Raw genomic sequence first — 23,795 nt, 5'->3', positions numbered from 1 at the left:
AAATTCTTGGAATAAAGGACTGGAGGAGATAGCGGGGGTGCTGTGATAAACTATGTATACCTGTCTGGACACACCCCTCTGCTGACTGCTCCTGTGGCTCCTCCCACAGACCCCTGTATAAAGGCGATTGGGGCACTGCTCCTCCCTCAGTCTCCGAGATGTTGTGCTCCCTTTTTTGCTGCTAATTAAGCCTATCGTTCTCTTCCAGTCTCCAAGAGTTATTGATGGTGCATCAGGTACTTAATGAATACTTTGCTTCAGTATTCACTACTGAAAAAGACCTTGGTGATTGTGGGAATGACTTACAGCGGACTGAAAAGCTTGAGCATATAGACATTAAGAAAGAGGATGTGCTGGAGTTTTTGGAATGCATCAAGTTGGATAAGTCACCGGGACCAGACGAGTTATACCCCAGGCTACTGTGGGAGGTGAAGGAGAAGATTGCTGATTCTCTGGCGATGGTCTTTGCATCATCAATGGGGATGGGAGTGGTTCCAGAGGATTGGAGGGTTGCAGATGTTGTTTCCTTATTCTAGAAAGGGAGTAGAGATAGCCCAGGAAATTATAGACCAATGAGTCTTACTTCAATGGTTGGTAAGTTGATGGAGAAGATCCTGAGAGGCAGGATTTATGAACATTTGGAGAGGCATAATATGATTAGAAATAGTCAGCATGGCTTTGTCAAAGACAGATCATGCCTTACAAGCCTGAGTGAATTTTTTGAGGATGTGACTAAACACATTGATGAAGGTAGAGCAGTAGATGTAGTGTACATGGATTTCAGCAAGGCATTTGACAAGATACCCCATGCAAGGCTTATTGAGAAAGTAAGGAGGCATGGGATCCATGGGGACGTTGCTTTGAGGATCCAGAACTGGCTTGCCCACAGAAGGTAAAGAGTAGTTGCAGACGGGTCATATTCTGCATGGAGGTTGGTCACCAGTGGTGTGCCTCAGGGATCTGTTCTGGGACCCCTTCTCTTTGTGATTATTATAAATGACCTGGATGAGGAAGTGGAGGGATGGGTTAGTAAATTTGCTGATGACACTGTTACGAAATCCCGTAACTGGATCACTTACCAGCAACGATAGAGAGGTCCGTTGAAGTCTGATGGTACTATTTTTAAAAGTATTTATTGATAAAGGGCACAAAATATAAGATTAATGCAAACATACAGATAACATACGTCGTCAATACTAAATCTAAAGCGCAGGTATAATAATAACCAATAAGAAATAGCTCTATCGTTGTCTAGGGGATAATGTATTGTCTGATGGAAAGATAACAGTCACTGTTAGTTCATTCAAGCTGCAGCGTTTTTGGGTTTAAGAGCGAGGCAGTTTAAACTTGCCCAGGTCTTTTATGATGCCAATCCCTTGAGTCAGGGGAGTGGGTTTCCCCATTGTTAGCTAAAAGCTGTTTTCCGTGGTTCCAGCCACCAATTCCAGCAACGGAACTGAATGCATGTGGCCTCCTTCAGATGACTTCCTGCTGTTATGTGGTCGCTTAACGTTTCTTCTGGTGCGTCTGAGGGGCTGTTCCTACAGACCCTCTTTTATCCTGACTCGCAAGGTCGTAGATGTCAATCAGGTTGGGGGTGATGCAATCTCTCCCTCAACCAGCCCACTTTGCCTGAGGGCGTTCACATTGCAGAGTATCTCAATCCACAAATTGGTCTCCAAGAGACAATGGCCATGTCCCATAGCTTTACATCGCCGGGGATGTAAAGCTATGACAGTCTGCACGTCTCTTCTCCCATTTCCTGGGCCCCTTGACCCAACCCAACAGTGATCTTGCGATTCTCACAAAGGAGGGGGCTACGGACGTAACAACACAAAGGTTGGGGGTGTTGTGGATAGTGTGGAGAGCTGTCAGAGATTACAGTGGGACATCGATAGGATGCAAAACTGGGCTGTAAAGCGCCAGATGGAATTCAACCTAGATAAGTGTGAGGTGGTTCATTTTTGTAGGTCAAATATGAAGGCAGAATATAGTATTAATGGTAAGACTCTTAGCAGGGTGGAAGATCAGAGGGATCTTGGGGTCCGAGTCCATAGGACGCTCAAAGCACCTGCGCAGGTTGACTCTGTGGTTAAGAAGGGATATGGTGTATTGGCCTTCATAGAAACATAGTGGAATTGAACTTGGGAGCCGAGAGGTAATGTTACAGCTTTATAGGATCCTGGTCAGACCCCACTTGGAGTCTCAGTTCTGGTCACCTCACTATAGGAAAAATGTGGAAACTGTAGAAAGGGAGAAGAGGAAATTTACAAGGATGTTGCCTGGATTGGGGAGCATGCCCTCTGAGAATAGATTGAGTGAACTCGGCCTTTTCTCCTTGGAGCGATGGAAGATGAGAAGTGACCTGATGGAGGTTTATTACATGATGAGAGGCATTGATCGTGTGGATAGTCAGTGACTTTCTCCTAGGGCTGAAATATTTAACATGAGAGGACACAGTTTTAAGGTACTTGGAAGCAGGTACAGAGGAGATGTCAGGGGCAAGTTCTTTTACATAGAGTGGTGAGTGCGTGGAATGGGCTGCCGGCGGCAGTGGTGGAAGCGGATACGATAGGGTCTTTTAAGAGACCCCTGGACAGGTACATGGAGTGTAAAAAATAAAGGGCTATGGGCAACACGAGCTAATTTCTAAAGGAAGTACACATTCAGCACAGCATAATGGGCTGACAGGCCTGTTTTTTGCTGTAGATTTTCTATGTTTGTCTGTTTCTAAATAACAAGCAGAGTGGACAATGGAGAGACAGTGGATATCATTTACTTAGATTTTCAGAAGGCATTTGATAAGGTACCTGACATGAGGCTGCTTAACAAGATAAAATCCTATGGTGTTACAGGAAATATACTAGTATGGATAGACATCTAGAAGGCAGCGAGTGGGAATAAAAGTGGTCTTTTCTGGTTGGCTACCAGTGACTAGTGGTGTTCCTCAGGGGTCAGTATTGGAACTGCTACTTTTTACATTGTTTGTCACTAATTTGGATACTGCAATTGATGGCTTTGTGGCAAAGTTTGCTGATGATATGAAGATAGGTGGAGGGGTAGGTAGTGCTGAGGAAGCAATGCGATTGCAGCAGGACTTGGACAAACTGGAAGAATGGGCAAAAAAGTGGCAGATGGAATACAGTTTGGGAAATGTATGATAATGCATTTTGGTAAAAGGAATAATAGTGCAGACTATTAACTAAATGGGGAGAAAATTCAAACATCAGAGGTGCAAAGGGACTTGGGTGTCCTCTTGCAAGACTCCTGAAAAATTAATTCACAGATTGTGTGTGTGGTAAAGAAGGCAAATGCAATGTTGGCATTTATTTCAAGGGGAATAGAAACAAGGAGATAATGCTGAAGCTTTGTAAGACACTAGTCAGGCTGCACTTGGAGGATTCTCAATGGTTTTGGGGCCCCTTATCTCAGTAAGGATGTGTTGTCATTGGAGAGAGTCCAGAGGAGGTTCACAAGGATGATTGTGGGAATGAAGGGGTTAACATGTGAGGAGCATTTGGGAGATTTGGGCCTGTACTCACTGGAATTTAGAAGAATGCATAGGGTTCTCATTGAAACCTACCGAATGTTGAAAGGACTAGATAAGATGGATGTGGAGAGGATGTTGCCTCTGGTGGGGGTATCCAGAACAAGAGGGCACAGCCTTAAAATTGAGGGGTGACTTTTTAGAACAGAAGTAAGGAGGAATATTTTTTAGCCAGAGTGTAGTGGAATCTGTGGAATGCTCTGCCACAGACTGTGGTTGAGGCTAAGTCCATGGGTATATTTAAAGCAGAAGTTGATAGATTCCTCATTGGGGGGGTGGAGCATCAAAGGATATGGTGAGAGGGCAAGTATATGGGGTTGAGTGGGATCCGGGATCAGTCATGATAGAATGGCGGCATGGACTCAAGGGGCTGAATGGCCCAATTCTGCTTCTTTGTCTTGTGGTCTTTTATTCTTTATATAAGTGAAAAATCTTTAGAATCCTGCATTATCGGCTAGTTTGCCCTCATATTTCATCGTTTCCTTTCTTATAGCTTTTTTAGTTGCCTTTTGTTGGATTTTAAAAGCTTCCCAATCATCCAACTTCCTACTTACTTTCTTCTACCTTATATGCTACTTCCTTGGCCTCTATGCAGTCCTTAACTTCCCCTTGTCAGCCACGGTTGCCTAGCCCTGCCTTTTGCGAACTTCTTCCATAATACACATTTATCCTGTGCCTTGTGAACTATTCCCAGAAACATCCGCCACCTCTGTTCTGTCGTCAACCCCACCAGTATAACCCTCCATCCACTTGGACCAGCTCCTCTCTCATGCCTCTGTAATTCCCCTTATTCCATCGTGATACTGATACATGTGACTTGTGCTTCTCCCTCAAATTGCAGTATGAATTCAATCATATTATGATACTGCTTTCTAAGGGTTCCATTACGTTAAGCTGACTGATAAAATTGAGGTTATTACACAATATCCAGTTTAAGATGGCCTTTCCCCTCGTAGGCTTGAGCTCAAGCTGCTCTAAAAAGCCATCTCATAGGCTTTCAACAAATTTCCTCTCCTGGGATCCGACACCCACCTGATTTTCCCAATCCCCTTGCATATTGAAGTTCTCCGTTACAATTGTGACATTACCCTTATTACATGCCCTTTCCAGCTCCCTTTGCAATCTCAACCCCACGTTTTGGCTTGTATTTGGAGATGATCTATGATTCCCATAAAAGTGTTTTTTTTTATCCTTGCGGTTTTTTAACTCCACCCAAAAAGATTCAACATTCTCTGACCCTATGTCACTTTTTTCTAAAAATGTAATTCCATCTCTTACCAACAGAGTCACAACAGCGTCTATTCCTTCCTGCCAGTCCTTTTGATGCAAAGTATATCCCTTGATGTTAAACTCCCAACTATGGCCTTCTTTCAACCACGACTCAGTGATGCCCACAACATCAGTGACCAATCTCTAATTGTGCCACGAGTTTGTCCACCTTATTCCAAATATTATGTACATTTAAGTACAGACCTTTAGTCCTGCATTCTTTGCCCTTATGAATTTTGCCTCTGTGATACAACTTTACCCTTTGCTCTGTCTGCATTTGTACCCAATCATTGTTATACATGGATATAATCTGTTCAGAGCAAGGAATTTATCTTCTTTGAGTTCATTAGCTTTGCTTATTTGTTTTTAGAAATTTACCAATAATATAATTGGATTTCAAATGTCCCATACAGATAATCTACCTGCCCGGCAAACAAAATGCCATTCATTAATAAGCTTCTATAAATGAATCCAACTGTTCATAGTCTAAGAACAAAATGTTTATTCTTTCAGATGTAGTGTAAGAAATTATATGCAGGTTATGGTGTAATGCATAATTGAGGATGTAAAGTCTATATTAATGGCAGTCAATTTTTCCAGATACAAGAACTGAATCACACAATAGTTACAGGAAGGAAGGAGGCCATTTGTTCAGAATCCATACCAGCTTGATGAAAAAGTAATCAAACTAGTCCTGTTCCGTCTGGTCTTTCCATAGATCAGAAAATCTATTCCTTTCATATATTTACAGCTAATTTGAAAATGTTTCATGGTCTTGTAACAGTGGGATAGAAGCTGTCCTTGAGCCTGCTGGTACATGTTTTCAGGCTTTTGTATCATCTGCCTGATGGGAGGAAGGAGGAGAGAATATCCAGGGTGGGTGGGATATCTGATTACATGGTGGCCTGCTTTGTTGAGGCAAGTCCATGGAGGGGAGGCTGCATGGCTAAGCTGTGTCCACAACTCTCCGCATTTTCTTGCAGTTACATGCTGAGATACATCCAGATAGGATGCTTTATATGATGCACCTATAAAAATTGAAGAGGGTCAAAGGGAACATGCCAAATTTCTTTAGCCTCCTGAGAAAGTTCAGGCAGTAGAGTCCCCTTTTAAGCCATAGCCTTAACATGTTTGGAACAGTACAAGCTATTGGTGATGTTATCTCCCCCAGGAACTTGAAGCTTTCAACTCTTTTGACCTCAGCAGGATTGACAGAATGATGTAAACAAGAGTGTGTGTGGCACCCCCTTCTTGAAGTCAAGAACCAGCTCTTCTTTCACTGACATTGAGTGAAACATTGTCAGGACACTATCCCACTAGTCCCTCTATCTTCTTCCTGTACTCCAACTTGTAGATGATACCACCATATGTCATTGCCACTGGCAAAATGTTAGAAACTTTTGTTAAAGGTGTTATAGAAGCAAGAAAATTCAAGATAATCAAGCAAAGTCAACAAAAGATCAGATTTGACCAATTCATTGTTCTTTAGAGGAATTACACAAGATAAAGGCAAATCAGTGGATTACAGAAGGCATTTTATAAGGTACTGTAACAAAGATATTGAGGGAAATGAAAGCTCATATATAGGAGATAACATATTAGTGTAGATAGAAGATTGGTTAGCTAACGGGAACCACAGCTGGCATAAATCTAGTTGTCAATGAATGATGTGCCACACAGATTGCAGCTGGGCTTAAATGTTTTTCAATTCATACAAATAATTCAGAGGAAGACACTAATTGTACAGTTGTTAAACTTATTATGTAAAGATGAGTAGAAAAGTACATTGTAAAAACAATACAAGAAAGTTAATGAGTGAGAGAAGATTTGGCAAACAGTAATTGCCTATTTTGAGACAAAACAATAACAAAGGATATTATCTCATTCGTGAGAGACTACAGATCACTGAGGTACATGGGAATATGGGTGCCACAGTGCATTGTTCACACAAAAGCTAGTATGTACTCTTCAACAAACAGGTAGGAAACTTAATAGAATAATTTTCTATTATGGGACAAACTAAATACAAAAACAGTGAGATTATGCTTGCCAATGTGAGATACATGCTTTAATGATGAGATCCTATCTGGTGCACTATGTACGTAATTGATCATCTCATTTGAGGAAGACCATAAATGCATTTGAAAACAATTCCAATTCTTACTAAACTAATACTTGGAATGGACATACTAACTTAGAAGGAAAATTTGGACAAGTTTGCTGATTTGCTGGAGTTCAGATGAGTGGAAAGGGATATGAATAAAACATAGGCTGGGTGTATGGTACTGTTTACAAATAGGGGTCACCCATTTATTACAGAATCCTTCCCATAAGGCATTTAAGAGACTCTAAGATAAGCACACAGATGAAAGAAAAATGATCAGCTATGTGGGAGGGAAGAGTTAGATTGATCTTAGGGTAGGTTAAAGGGTCAGCACAATATTGTGAGCCAAAGGGCCTGTATGGTGCTCTACTGAACTACTTTCTATGTTCTAAGCCAAAAATGATTTTCTCAGGAGGCTGCTAGTTTTTGGCACTACTCTCTTCTTCAAAGGACAGCTTAAATAAAGCTTTAAAATATTTTAGCAGAGAAGTAGATAGACTCTCAATAAGTGAAGAAATGAAAGGTTACTGAGAGTAGTCAAGAATGTGGAGAGCCCCACAGTGACAATCTTACTAAATAGTGGTGTAAGCTTAAGTGGACAACCGGCTTATTCTTGTCCCAAGTCGAAAACCTTCATATCAATGCATTAAAACATTACAGTGAATAAGCAGATAGTACTTAATAATTAGATACTCCCTGGTTATACGTGATATCACATTTTAATACATATCTGCAAAATACTTTAGAGTCAAATTGTGTAAACTGTTGTGGTTCAATGGATTTATAAATGCACTAGTGGGCTCACAGTAGAGAGATAATACAGATTTCAATTAACACACACAAAATGCTGGTGGAACACAGCAGGCCAGGTAGCATCTTTAGGGAGAAGCGCTGTCGACGTTTCAGGCCGAGACCCTTCGTCAGGACTAACTGAAAGGAAAGATACTAAGAGATTTGAAAGTAGGGGAGAGGGAAATGCAAAATGATAGGAGAAGACCAGAGGGGGTGGGATGAAGCTAAGAGCTGGAAAAGTGATTGGCAAAAGTGATACAGAGCTGGAGAAGGGAAAGGATCATGGGACAGGAGGCCTAGGGAGAAAGAAAGGGGGAGGGGGGAGGACCAGAGGGAGATGGAGAGCAGGCAGAGTGATGGGCAGAGAGAGAGAAAAAAACAAACAACTAAATATGTCAGGAATGGGGTAAGAAGGGGAGGAGGGGCATTAACGAAAGTTAGAGAAGTCAATGTTCATGCCATCAGGTTGGAGGCTACCCAGCTGGTATATAAGGTGCTGTTCCTCCAACCTGAGTGTGGATTCATCTTGACAGTAGAGGAGGCCATGGATAGACATATCAGAATGGGAATGGGACATGGAATTAAAATGTGTGGCCACTGGGAGATCCAGCTTTCTCTGGCGGACAGAGTGTAGGTGTTCAGCAAAACGGTCTCCCAGTCTGCGTCGGGTCTCACCAATGTATAAAAGGCCACACTGGGAGCACCAGACGCAGTATACCACACCAGCCGACTCACAAGTAAAGTGTCACCTCACCTGGAAGGACTGTCTAGGGCCCTGAATGGTGGTGAGGGAGGAAGTTTAAGGGCAGATGTAACACTTGTTCCGTTTACAAGGGTAAGTGCCAGGAGGAAGATTGGTGGGAAGGGATGGGGGGGATGAGTGGACAAGAGAGTCATGTAGGGAGCGATCCCTGGAGAAAGCAGAAAGGGGGGAGGGGAGGAAAGATGTGCTTGGTAGTGGGATCCCATTGGAGGTGACAGAAGTTACGGAGAATTATATGTTGGACCTGGAGGCTGGTGGGGTGGTAGGTGAGGACAAGGGGAACCTTATCCTGAGTGGGGTGGCAGGCGGATGGGGTGAGGGCAGATGTGCAGGAAATAGGAGAGATGTGTTTGAGAGCAGAGTTGATGGTGGAAGAAGGGAAGCCCCTTTGTTTAAAAGAGGAAGACATTTCCTTGGTCCTGGAATGAAAAGCCTCATCCTGAGAGCAGATGCGGCGGAGACGGAGGAATTGTGAGAAGGGGATAGCCTTTTTGCAAGAGACAGGGTGGGAAGAGGAATAGTCCAGGTAGCTGTGAGAGTCTGTAGGCTTATAGTAGATATCAGTAGATAAGCCATCTCCAGAGATGGAAACAGAAAGATCAAGAAAGATTTCAATTACATGGTTTGCTCAATATTCACTTGCATTAATACTCCATTTGACAGATCCTTGCTTCCTGGGTGGTATAAAATGAGGAATAGTGCTAGGAATATAGGGAGAAAATATTTCAGGAAAATAGAATTGCTCTGATGAACCTGCATAGACTCAATGCATCCTAGCTAAGATCTTCACATCTATTGTAAGGTATGGTGACCAGCAATAAATGCAATATTAAACTGTAGATGACTAATGTTTTATACAGGGTAAGCACATCTGCCTGCCCTTCTATTCTATCCTTACTAATGAACCTAGGATACAATTGGCCTTGCTAGGTGCTCTCTTAATATGTGCTCCTACTTCAGGCAAAGTTCAAAAACATTAAGGGCTGTCTCTTTTAAGATGGAAGATATTCGGGAAGCAACTGGATACACACAGAAACCTTGCGTCACTCTTAAACGCTCTCAACGACAGTACTTTTACAGTTCACGCACATAGTAAGCAAATATGATGAACTTAACATTAAACATAATTTCATTTTATGCAGATAGTGAGTTAATATAGAAGCTGACATTTCAAAGTTTAATCTATTGTTCAATTATGTAAAATTTCACGCATACTTGCGTAGAATATGAAAATCCTGATTAGATTTAGAGTTTGAAGTGAAGAGAAAATCAGCTTGGGGCGGCTGTCTGTTTGCATGATTATTCACAAAGCCTAGAGGTTAGGTCGCAAACATTTCGTCACCAGTCGAGGTGACATAATCAGTGTGCAATTCAGCATTGTTTCTGCCAACTGCTCACGTGTATACTGGTCCAACTCATTGTTCTGATTGATTGGTTGTCAGTGCTGGCAGCTAATCTCCACTGGGTCCCAGCTAACCAGATAACAGGGTGACCTCCACTGGCCCATATCTCTGGTTATCAGTTATTGTGAGCACTGGTCCCTTGTGTGTCTATGGCACACCTCTCAGCCTTGATCCCACAGATGCATAGGTTTGTAAATTGCATCCAGTTCAATATACTTGTTAATTGAGTCTTAGAATCAAGCTTCTAAGAATTCTCTTGATTTCTTGTTTCGTGCTTCTGGCAGGATTTTTGTAGTTTCCCAGGTTAACTTGTGTCCATCTTGGTCTTAATGTACTGAGATAAGCAACAGAGTATTGAGTCTTTTTCCATCTCGCTGATGTTCATGTCCATAAGACCCACAAGACATTGAAGCAGAATTAGGCCATTTGGCCCATCAAGTCTGCTCCACCATTTCATCCAATACTCAAGGTGTGGCTCACCAGTGCTTTATAAAGTCTCAACATTACATCTTTGCTTTTAGACTCCAGTCCTCCTGAAATGAATGCTAACGTTGCATTTTCCTTCCACACCACAGACTCAACCTGCAAATTAACCTTTTGGGAATCCTGCACAAGGACCCCCAAGACTCCCTGCACCTCAGTTTTTGTATTTTCTCTCTATTTAGAAAATAGTCAACCCTTCAATTTCTTCTCCCAAAATGCATGACCATACACTTCCTGAGACTGTATTCCATCTGCCATTTCTTTGCCCATTCTCCTAATCTGCCCAAGTCCTTCTGTAGCCTCTGTACTTCCTCAAAACTATCTGCCCCTCCACTTATATTCATATTGTCTGCAAACTTTGCAACAAAGCTATCAATTCCATCATCCAATTCACTGACATATAACGTAAAAATAATTGGTCCCAACAAAAACCCCCGTGGAACATTACTAGTCATCAACAGCCAGCCAGAAAAAGTTCCCTTTATTCCCACTCTTTGCCTCCTGCCAATCAGCCACTGCTTTATCCATGCTAGAATCTTTCCCCTTTGTCTATCCTGCTTGTTATTTCTTCAAAGAATTCCAACAGATTTGTCAGGCAAGATTTTCCTTTGAAGACACCATGCTGACTTTGGCCTATTTTAACATGTGCCTCCAAGTACCCGGAAACCTCATCCTTAATAATTAATTCCAACATCTTCCCAACCACTGAGGTTAGACTAACCAGCCTTTCTTCCACCTCTCTCCCTTCTTGAAGAGTGCAGTGACGTTATTATTATTAAGGACCTCCAGTGCCCAGGGCATGCCCTTTTCTCATTGTTACCATCAGGTAGGAGGTACAGAAGCCTGAAGGCACACACTCAGCGATTCAGGAACAGTTTCTTCCCCTCTGCCATCTGATTCCTAAATGGACATTGACCCTTGAAAGTTACCTCACCTTTTTAATATATATTATTTCTACATTTTGCACTATTTTAATCTATTCCATATATGTATACTGTAATTGATTTTCTTATTTATTATTATTTTATTTTTTCTTCTATCTTATGTATTGCATTGAACTGCTGCTTCTAAGTTAACAAATTTCATGACACATGCCAGTGATAATAAACCTGATTCTGATTTATACTATTCTAGTCTTCGGAAACCATTTCAGAATTTAGTGATTACTAATGCCTCCACATTCTCTTCAGTCATCTCTTTCAGAACCCTGGGATGTACACCATCTGGCCCTGATAACTTCATCTCAGATCTTTCAGTTTCTCAAGAACTATCTCTCTAGTAATGGTACCTTCACATACTTCATGACCCCAGACACCTAGAACTTCCACCATACTGCTAGTGCCTTTCACAGTGATGACTAATGCAAATACTTAATTCATTCATCCACCATTTCATTGTCCCCCATTACTACCTCTCCAGCATTGTCTTCCAGCAGTCCAATATCCAGTCTCACCTCTCTTTTACACTTTATGTAACTGAAGAAACATTTGGCATCCTCTTTAATATTATTGACTAGCTTGCTTTCGTATTCCATCTTTACCTTCTTAATGACTTTTTAGTTGCCTCTGTTGCTTTTTAAAAGCTTCCTAATCCTCTAACTTCACAGTAAGTTTTTGCTCTATGCCCTTTCCTTGACTTCTCTTAATCACCACAGTTGTGTCGTCTTTCCTTTAGAATACTTCTTCCTCTTTGGGATCTATATATTCTGTGCTTTTGAAATGCTTCCAGAAATTCCAGCCATTGCTGCTCTGCCATCATCCTTGTCAGTGTTCTTTTCCAATCAATTCTGGCCAGTTCCTCTCTCAAGCCTCTGTAATTCTCACCAACTGCTCTCTCAAGCCTCTGTAATTCTCACCAGCTCCTCTCTCATGCCTCTGTAATTCTGACCAGCTCCTCTCTCAAGCCTCTGTAATTCTGACCAGCTCCTCTCTCATGCCTCTGTAATTCTGACCAGCTCCTCTCTCATGCCTCTGTAATTCTGACCAGCTCCTCTCATGCCTCTGTAATTCTGACCAGCTCCTCTCTCGTGCCTCTGTAATTCTGACCAGCTCCTCTCTCATGCCTCTGTAATTCTCACCAGCTCCTCTCTCAAGCCTCTGTAATTCTGACCAGCTCCTCTCTCATGCCTCTGTAATTCTGACCAGCTCCTCTCATGCCTCTGTAATTCTGACCAGCTCCTCTCTCGTGCCTCTGTAATTCTGACCAGCTCCTCTCTCATGCCTCTGTAATTCTCACCAGCTCCTCTCTCATGCCTCTGTAATTCTGACCAGCTCCTCTCTCATGCCTCTGTAATTCTCACCAGCTCCTCTCTCATGCCTCTGTAATTCTGACCAGCTCCTCTCTCATGCCTTTGTAATTCCCTTTACTCTACTGTAATACTGAGACATCTGACTTTAGCTTCTCCTTCTCAAATTTCAGGGTGAATTTGATCATATTATGATCTCTTACCCCTAAGGGTACTTTTACCTTAATCTTTTAATCAATACTGGTTTTAATCAATACACAACACCCAATCCAGAATAGCTGATCCCCTAGTGGACTCAACTATGAGCTGCTCTAAAAAGCCATTTTGTAGACACTCTAGAAATTTCCCCTCCTGGAATCCAGCACCAACCTGATTTTCCCAATCTACCTGCACAGTGAAATCCCCCATAACGATTGTAACATTGCCCTTTTGACATGCATTTTCTATCTCCCATTGTAATTTGTTCACCACACCCTTACAACTATTTGGGTGTCTACATACAACTCCCAACAGGATCTTTTTGCCCTTGCAATTCTGTCCACAATGATTTAACACCTTCTGACCTACGTCACCTCTTTCTAAAGATTTGATTTGATTTTTTTTTTACCAACAGAGTAAACCCACCCCCTCTGCCTTCCTGCCTGTCCTTCTGATATTACGTGTATCCATGGACTTTAAGCTTCCAGAAATAATCCTTTCAGCCATGATTCAGTGATGCCTACAACATCATACATGCCAATCTGCAACTATGCTACAAGTTCATCTACGTTATTCCGTACACTGCGCTCTTTCAAATTTAACAGTTGTATATTCACTCTTTTCAATTTTGTCCACCTTTTACATTACAATTCATCCTGTTGGCTGCAATTTTGCTTGATCAACGTCCTCTCCTCACTACACATTGCCTCTATCATCCATCTTTCCTAGGATACTTCTTGCATTGAAATATAGGCAGCTCAAGACACTATTCACACCATGCTCAACCATTTGATTCATAACTTTGCCTGAGGTTTTACCAACATCTGCCTCCACAAATTCTCTATTAACTGTTCTGGCACTGTGGTTCCCCTCCCCCTGCAACTCTAGTTTAAACCCTACTGTGCAGCATTAACAAACCTTACCACTAGGAGATTAGTTCAGGCACAAACCATCCCTTCTGTGCAGGTCCCACCGTCCCTAGAAGAGAGCCCAAGGATCAAATAACCTTATGCCCTCCTTCTTACACCAACTCCTTAGCCACATATTAAACTGTATAATCTTCCTAGTTCTGGCCTCACTAGCATGTGGGATGGGTAGCAATCCTGAGATCACAACCCTAATTGCATGGATAGTTTTCTCCCTGTCTGTCCTTCATGGTGCCTGGGTCAGTCTCTACATTGCATTTAGTATATTACGTTTGTTCTCTCCATGTGGGCTGTTGCATCTTTTGGTCTCGAGACGAGCATTCTGGTGATTGTGCTTGGTTTGTGTGCTACCATTATTCCATGTGGTTGGAACAGTCTTGCCATAATTTCAGAAATATTCCTGAGGTATGGTAGTGTTAGCCTCTTTCTTATCTATTCAGAGCTGTGGGGTGTGCCACAGACACCTGAGAAACCAACGATCACAACAACTGATCACCAGGGATACAGGCCAGCAAAGCTCACTCAGTGAACTGGTTGGCTGGGATCCAGCACAGACTAGCAACCAGCACACAGCCAACCAAACAGAATAATGAATCAGACCAATATAAACGCAAGTACTTGGCAGAAACAACACTCAATTGCGTACTGATGATGTCACCTTGACTTGTGCCGAAGTGTTTGCGACCGAACCTCCAGGCTCAGCGAAGAACCCCGTTAAGAGTTACTTACACTTCCTCATGCACTGTCTATTAACTAATCATATTGTAACATAGGCAGAAACCCATTGTGTATTTAATACTTCTGTAACATTTGAGTAATATTGTAAATATATTGTTTGATTAAGTATTCTTTGTTGTTTATATAAGTTGTTCATTGTGGTTATATGTAAAAATACGTGAACTGCATACATCATGATATCCTCTGCCATCCAATTTCTAAATAGACATTGAACCCAAGAACACTATCTCACTACTTTTTTTGCACTACTTATTTTAACTTAACTATTTAATAGACATATATACACTTAATGTAATTCTGTTGTTTTCTCTATATTTGTCATGTATTTCATTGTACTGCTGCCATAAAGTTAACAAATTTCATGATATATGCCAGTGATATTAAACCTGATTCTGATTCCGATGCTACTATGTAATACATGCGTGGCTTGTTTAAAGTAACCACAAACTACACGACGTATCCCCCCTACTCTCTTGTTTTCTATTCAATTAGTTTACTGCTTTGGAGTTACAAAACATAACAAACCCATTGTATATTTCCTATGAACCCACTTCATTGCATGGCTTTGGATGTCCCAGATAATCAGGCAAGGAAACTATACATTTATTCAAAAAGAGAGACACTATTCTTTATAACTGTATACTGAAATTTTGTGCCTATAATTTATTCTTCTTTTATGGTCATTGTGTTGTAGAGCTAGTAAGTAATCTTACTGAAAAGCATTTCTTGATTTTATTTTAGTTGAAGCATCCTCATTGAATGGATGTGCTCAATAGAATGCTTTGAAATAGTTCTAGTATCTTGAAGTAATTCATTGCTGAGAGTAGATGTGCCAAATGCACATCGGATGGAATGAAATAACAACAAAGAGACTTCTATAATGTGTCTCAAGGCGCTCTGTCTAAACAGCACCTGCTTTTACTCTTTACTCTATCCGTCCACAGATAAATAAAGAGAGCCCAGTAAATGTACAATAGACACAACTGACAAATCTTTAGCTTTTCTGTTCCAATTAGCATCAAATGTATTACTGGCATTTATAGAGCGGAAACGTCATGTTAAGATATTCAGTATTTCTGAAATTTCTTTCTCCTTTCACTCTCCAACTACACAGCCTTGGAAAAGTATTCAGCCCACAATTCTTTTCACATTTTACTGTCTCGTTTCCTAAATTTAAAATACGTTGTAGTTGGATTTTTTGAACTGATCTATAAAAACATGCATCATGTCAAATCAAAAAAAATTTCAACATCTATCAACAATTTACTAAAAACTAAAAACCAAAATTGCAAAGCTGAAGAAGTATTCATCCCCTTTGCAGTTACTACTTTCCTCAGCAGCAATACAGTATTCAACCCCTTCAGAAGTTTTCATGTTTTATTGTTTTACAACATTGAATCACAGTGGATTTGTCTTTTGACACTGATCAACAGAAAAAGACTTCCATGTCAGCGATGACAGATTTCTACAAAGTGATCTAAATTATTTACAAATATAAAACACAAAATAACTGATTGTGTACCTATTTACCCATTTAATATGACACACCAAATCATCATTGGTGCAGCCAGTTGGTTTTAGAAGTCACATAATTAGTTAAATACTGATTATTGTGTGCAGTCAAGGTATTTCAATTGATTATAGTAAAAAATACACCTGTGTCTGGAAGGTCCCACTGCTGGTGAGTCAGTATCCTGGCAAAAAACTACACCATGAAGACAAAAGAACACTCCAAGCGACTCCGCGAAAAGATTATTGAAAAGCACAAGTCCGAAGATAGATACAAGAAAAATTCCAAGTCAGTGAATATCGCTTGGAGTACTGTTAAGTCAATCATCAAGAAATGGAAAGAATATGACACAGCTATAAATCTGCCTAGAACAGGCTGTCCTCAAAAACTGAAGGAGGCTAGTGAGGGATGCCACCAAGAGACCTGTGACAACTCTGGAGGAGTTACAAGCTTCAGTGGCTGAGATGGGAGAGTCTGTGCATACAACAACTGTTGCCCGGGTGCTTCACCAGTCATAGCTTTATGGGAGAGTGGCAAAAAGAAAGCCACTATTGAAAGAAAATCACATGAAATCTTGGCTAGAGTTTGCCAGAAGGCATGCGTGAGACTCTGAAGTCAGCTGCAAGAAGGTTCAATGGGCTGATGAAACCAAAATTGAGCTTTCTGACCATCAAATTAAATGCTGTGTTTGATGTAAGCCAAACATCGCACATCATCAAAACACACCATTCCTACCGTGAAGCACGGTGGTGACTGCATCACTGCAGCAGGCCCTGGAAGGCTCGGGAAGGTAGAGGATAAAATGAATGTAGCAAAATACAGGGAAATCCTGAAGGAAAACCTGATGTAGTCTGCAAGAGAACTGCAACTTAGGAGAAGATTTGTTTTCCAGCAAGACAATGACTCTAAGCATAAAGCCAAAGCTACACAGCACTGGCTAAAAAAACAACAAAGTTTATGTCCTGGAGTGGCCAAATCAGAATCAGGTTTATTATCACTGGCATCTGCCATGAAATTTGTTAACTTAGCAGCAGCAGTTCAAGGCAATACATAATATGGAAGAAGAAGAAGAGTAAGTAAATAAATTACAATATACATATTTTGAATAGATTAAAAATCATGCAAAAAGCAGAAATAATATATATTTTTAAAGTGAGCTAATGTTCATGGGTTCAATGTCCATTTAGAAATCAGATGTGCAAAGAGACCTATCCACTCAAGGCTGTAATTGCTGTCAAAGGTGCACCTACTAAATACTGACTTGAAGGGGATGAATACTTATGTAATCAAGTATTTTTGGGCTTAGTAATTGTAATAAATTCAGACCAATTTGTAGAAAGTTGTTTTCACTTTCACACAAAAGAGTCTTTTCTGTTTTTCGGTATCAAAAAAGCCAAGTTAAATCCACTGTGATTCAATGCTGTAAAACAATAAAACATGAAAACCTCCAAGTGGGTGAATACTTTTTGTAGGGACCGTACATTACCTTACCAAACTCACCCAATTTGTTGATGTAGAAAACTGGACGACCACCTGAATAAATGCCCCTCTCTCTGTAAGGTCCAACAGTCTGGTAAAATTTCCAATAGATCAACCAAATCAAAATGAAGACAAAAGAGCACTCAAGGCAAGTCAGGGAAATGATAAAAGAGAAACAAATCTGGGCAAGGGTACAAGACCATCTCAAAGGCACTGAACACACTTCAGAGCTCAGAGCAGTACATCATGAAAAAGTGGAAAAAAATATGAAACCACAGCCACACTGACTAGGTCAGACTGGCCCTCTATAATCTTAGTCACTGGAGAAGAATGGCACTTGCAAGACAGACAACTGTGACACAACAGTCACTCTGAGTGAGCTGCATAAATTAGTGGCTGCATCCAGAGATGAAGTTCATGGCTCCACAATCCTTGCATCAAAAAAAGGTCTTCATGGAAGAGGGGCAAGTAAGAAACACTGGCTAAAAAAAAAGCATATCCTTCCCTGAAAAGACTTTTCAAAGTGCCACCTGAAAGATGCTATAAAGATTTTGAAGACCTTGTGACCTCAAAACTAAGCAGTATGTGTGACATAAATCTAACTACTGTGCATTAGCCAGGTGATACCAACCCAGCTGTAAAATGTTGTGGAGGTAGCATAATTCTATAGGGATGCTTCAGTAGCAGGGCCTGGAAATCTGGTCAGGATTGATAGGAATATGAATGCTGGTAAACACAGAGAGGTCCTGGATAAGAAACTGCTAGCCTCTGTCAGAAAGCTTAAACTGGGGAGGAGCTTCATCTTTCAGCAGGAGAACAACCCAAAACACACTGTTAGAGCAACCGTAGAGTGGTTTCAAATGAAGAAAATTGATGTCCTTGGGTGGCCCAGCATCCTGACCTCAACACAATCGAACACTTCTGGCAAGACCTCAAGATTGCTGTCCACCGCCACTCCCCAACTAACTTGGCACAGCTTAAGCAATTTTGCAAGAAGGAATGGGCAAATCTTGCTCCATCACATTGTGCAAAACTAATAGAAACTTATCCAAAAAGACTACTGACTGTAACCGCTGAAAAGGGGATGAACACTTTCAAAGTGCTGACATTTCCGTTTTTGAATTTTTAGTTTTTCGTGTTTTGTAATTTTCCGTTTTTTGGATTCCACTGTGAAAAAAACAAGCACATGATTTACAAATAAAACACTCAGTTAAATTGATCAAAATCCCTGATTATAATTGTCATTAATGCAAAAAAAAAGCATTGGGGGCTGAATACTTTTTCAAGGCATTGTATCTCTGCTTCCTTGGGGAAACAGGTTTTGTATTTTGCATGAACAAATCACATGAGGCTGAGAGACAATCTGATAGAGGTTTCATAAGATTATGAGAGGCACAGATGGAGTAGACAGACAATTAGTTTTTTCCCAGTTTAAATGGTTAATCCCAGATGCCAAACGTTTAAGGTGAGGGGGTAATTTCAAAGGAGATGTGAGGGTTAAGTTTTTTTTTAAAGCATAGCGTGGTGGAATGCACTGCTTGGGGTGGTGATAGAGGCAAATAAATTTGAGACTTTTAAGAGGCATTAGATAGGAAAACAAAGGGACACAGACATTGTGCAGCCAGAACAGATTAGTTAGGTTGCCCATTTGATTAGTAATTCAGTTGGTTAGGCACAACATTGTGGGTGAAGTGCCTGTACATTTCTATGTTCTACAATATTCCACTACCAATGGTCTACATACACACAAATACTATAAATCCATCAAAAAACAAACTTGTAGCACAAAAGGCAATTTGCCCAAAATATCTCTGCCAGCCTAAAATGAAACTAAAATGAATTTATTTCATTGCCATTTCTCAGCAAAATTCTATCATCTTTCATGTATTTTTTGCATGCTACATACATGTGAAATAAACATAATTGGGTATTTGTTCTAAATCATGTGCTTAAGAGAATGATGCTACTGAACAGTGATGTTGTATTGCACTGATGGACTGTTTATCGACTCTCATGAAGAAGGAGGCTACGCAGCATCCACATCAGACTCAAAACCATTTCGCTTTCCCCATGCAGTAAGGCTGATCAATACCTCTACACACTAACCCATCCCTCCACACCTCCAACCACCACTACATATTATTTTCTGTCAGTATATGTACAGACACTCTTGTGTCAATTTATGTACACTCAATCTGCGTACTGTATATAAGTTATCATATATATTTATTACATTATTTTACTATTTTGTTCTTTATCTTATTGGTTTTTTTTGTGCTGCATTGGATCCAGAGGTGCAATTATTTTGTTCTCCTTTACACTTGTGTATTGAAAATGGTACTAGACATGCAACACAGGTAAAATGCTGGAGGAACTCGCAGGCCAGGCTGCATGTATGGAAAAGATACAGTCAACGTTTTGGACCAAGATCCAACGACTGGGAAAAAGATGAGGAATATATCGATGAGACCTCACACAGACTGGGAGACCACCTCAAGCACCCACACTCCATCCACCAGAGAAAGTGGGATATCCCAGTGACTGTGGAGGAGGCCATTGACTGACGTGATGGAATGGGAATGGGAGGTGGAATTAAAACGGGTGGCCAATGGGAGATCCTGTGTTTTCTGGTGGACAGAGCATGGGTGCTCGGTGAAGCGGTCTCCCAGTCTGCATCAGGTCTCACCAAAATACCATCCTTTTTTCCAGTTCTGATGAAGAGTCTCAGCCCAAAAGTCAACTGTACTCTTCTTTATAGATGCTACCAGGCCTGCTGAGTTCCTCTAGCATCTTGTGTGTGTTGCTTGGATTTCTAGCATCTGCAGATTTTTCTTGGTGTGATGACACTAGCCAATCTTGAATGTTGAATCTTGACTTCACTGCTTACATTAATGAACCCTCTTGTTTCTTGGAACCATTTTTGTAAATCTTTATGCAGCCTTTCTAGAATCTTCAGATCCTTTCTAAGGGATGGTGACCAGTGATGCACCATCAATAACTCTCGGAGACGTGAGGCGAGAGATGGGCTTTTATTAGCTGGAAGAGAGAGCACTATCAGCAGCGAGAGACCATCACACAACATCCTGGAGACTGAGGGAGGAGCAGTGCCTCCAATCGCCTTTATATAGGGGTCTGTGGGAGGAGCCACAGGAGCAGTTAGCGGGGGGGGGGGGGGCATGTCCAAACAGGTATATGTAGTTCACCACACCCAGCAATAGATGCAATATTCCAGTTGTAGTCAGCCAGTGTTTTACAAAATGAAAACACATCTACCTGCTCTGGTACTCCTCATCTCCAATTATAAATCCTTGAATGCCAAGTAGTTTACTAGGCGCTCTCTCAATACATGTTCCAACTTTGATCAAAGTTCAAAAATGTGAGGATCTGCCTTTCTTATGGGAAAAGAACAGGACTGATGAAGGGTTTCAGGGTGAAACATTGACTGCTTATTCCCTCCATACATGTAGCCTGACTTGCTGTGTTCCTCTAGAATTTTGTGTGTGTTGCTCAAGATTTCCAGCATTTACAGAATCTCTCATGTCTGTGTTAACCGGATCCCTCTCAAATGCTTCTACAGTTGTAGATGTGTGTTTGTACATGTATATCTCAATCTATTGCGCACAAAGCATCTCCACTTACTGAGAAGATTGAGGTGAGTGAGGCTCTAAACACCCACTCCCCCCCCCCCACCTCTCATTCTAAATCATTTTTGCAGGAGCACCATCGAGAGTGAACTGACCAACTGCATCACTGTCTGGTAGGGGAACTGCAAGGCATCTGACCTCAAGCCCCTACAAAGGATTGCAAGAAACGCTGAGAGGATCATCGTGGTCACTCTTCCTCCCATCAGAGATATGCAAGGCCCTTATCATTGTCAATGATCCCAACCATCCGTCCAACAATCTCTTTGACCACCTTCCATCAGGCAGGAGACACTGTAACATTAGGACAAGAACTGTTAGGATTGGAACTGGCTTCTTCCCTGAGGCTATGAAGTTGCTCAACTCCCTACCACCACCCTTGTTTCATCACACACGAACTTCAGTAGTGTTACACCATTTACATTTTAAATGCCTCTTGTATTTTATTGATTTATTTATGTGTTGTGTGTGAATTATATGTACCGTGTGTGCACCTTGGTCCAGAGGAGCGTTGTCTTGTTTGGCAGTATGCATATGTGCCGTTGACTGACAAACTTGAACTTGAACACAAGGGGTCTTATGCACAACAGAAAACCATGTATAAAACAATTGCTGGACCACCTCTGTCACAGTTAGTATGCCTTTTGAAGATTGAAATAAGTTTTAGGTTGCTGCTCTTCATTAGCTTTCTAAGCAAGATTATTTATTTTATCTTACTACTTTTTTACAAATGTGTCAATGTTCTCAAGGTTCTTTCCAGTGCAGTTGTAAACTCCATTGTCAATTACACTGTATAAATTATAGATTACTTGGATCCAAAGTAAAGGAATTAGTTTCTTCTTTTATCACTATCATGATGCAATAAAGAAAATCACTTAACATAAAACTATTTCTTCTTTAAATCCTGACTGATCAGCCATTCACTTGCAGCATTTTCTATTTCAGGACTGTAAAATTCACAGTAAATTTAACATTTACATCGCTTTTTAATATTATTGGTACTGTAAGTGATTGAAAGGAGTTTACTTACACAGAATCAGACCTGCGTTTCATGAAATTTGCTGTTTTGCAGTAGTACTGTGCAATACTTTAAAAATGTTCCAAAAATAAATCATGCCTACTGTGCCTTTGTGATGTGCCTGAGAATCAGATATGCTTTTTAAATCAAAAACACATTTGTAAAGTTGCATTTTAAAATAAATAAAATTACAATCTTTCCCATTTCTACCAGTCTGCCTAGGTACTTTCTCAAATTGCTCCACTTAAGCATTCCCTTCTGTCCATCATTCACACAAATCCACCCAAGTTTCACCTTCCTGACCTACACTTCCTATCCCCTCCCCCATCTGATTCTTTCTGTCCATCATCCCTCTTTTTTATAGTTCCACATCACTTTCCAGCCTCGGACTCTAAATCTGCCCCTCTTCCGTCCCCGGTTGGCTCCATCTGCCCCTTTTTAGCTCTTGGATCCTCTGGTGAGGACGCCAAGCCACTGTCTCCCTATCACAGATCTCATCACCTCAGTCTCCCCTCCACAGCCTGCAACCTGATAGGTCCTGATTCCTGTACTGCCTGTTTCCATCTCCTACCAAAGATTCACAAATAAGAATGCCCTGGTAGGCCCATTGTTTCTACCTTCCCTTACCTGACTAAACTTACCACTTCATACCTTGATTCCATCTTATCCTCCTATGTCCAGTCCCTTCCCACCTACATCAGGATACCTCACAGCGTTCTACCATTTTAGCAATTTCTAATTCTCTGCCCTCATCTTCACCATGGACACCCAGTCCCTGAACAGTTCCATCTTCCATCTGGAAGACTTCTCCATTTCTTTCCACAGCAGTCCCCCCAAGCAGTTTTCCTCCATTAACACCAGTCTGGCAGAACTTGTGCTTACATTGACCAATTTCTCTTTTGATTCTTCCCATTTTCTATAAGTCAAAGGTAATGTTTTGGTTATGTGGAACAGTCTGTGTTCTACTCAGACAACTCTTCCCAACTCGTTCTATTACATGACAGCATTGGTGTGATCTCTTGCACCCAGGCAGAACTCATTAATTACTTCAAATTTACTACCAACTTCCACCCGTCTTCACTTGGTCTATTTTCAATACCCCTTTCTTGAGCTCCAAGATTTACTACAAATCCACTAACTCCCACATCTACCATGACAACACATCCTCCCACTTTGCAATCTTGTAAGGATGCCATTCTTTTCTCTAAATTCCTCAATCTTCACCACATCTGTTCTCAAGATGAGGCACTCCACTCCAGGACATCCCCTGCCCTCTACTCTAACTGGAGTCCTCACCCGTACCTCCTCTAGTTCCTACACTTCTGCTCTTACTTCACTTCTTCACAATCCACCACCAGACAGAATAGGAATAGAATTCCCCTGGTCTTTACCTTTTATTCAACCAAAACATCTACCATTTCATTCTTTGACACTTCCACCACCAGCCGTATCTTTCCCTTCCCATTCTGCTTTCCATGGGGTTCACTCATCCCTCCCACTCCCCAGGCACCTTCCCTGCAACATTAGGAGGCACAACTCCTCTCCCTACATTTCCTTCCTCACCGCCAGGCAAGTCCTAAACTGCTCTGCCAGGCGAGGCAGAGATTCACATGCTCCTCCACTCTCTCTATCAGTAAGAGCAAGCACAGACTACGTGACCACTTTGCTGAGTACCCACG

At 41.3% G+C, this 23,795-nt stretch overlaps 1 protein-coding gene across 1 annotated transcript in view; it reads right to left on the bottom strand.

The window, feature by feature from the left end:
- The window catches only part of megf11 (multiple EGF-like-domains 11), a 398,256-nt gene that overhangs the window by 305,971 nt on the left and 68,490 nt on the right, over positions 1-23,795 (bottom strand). The window lies entirely within an intron of this gene.

This window comes from Hypanus sabinus, chromosome 28 (genome assembly GCF_030144855.1).
Source record: "Hypanus sabinus isolate sHypSab1 chromosome 28, sHypSab1.hap1, whole genome shotgun sequence".
Classification (NCBI taxonomy): domain Eukaryota; kingdom Metazoa; phylum Chordata; class Chondrichthyes; order Myliobatiformes; family Dasyatidae; genus Hypanus; species Hypanus sabinus.
This window is presented reverse-complemented; position numbering and strand designations above follow the sequence as displayed.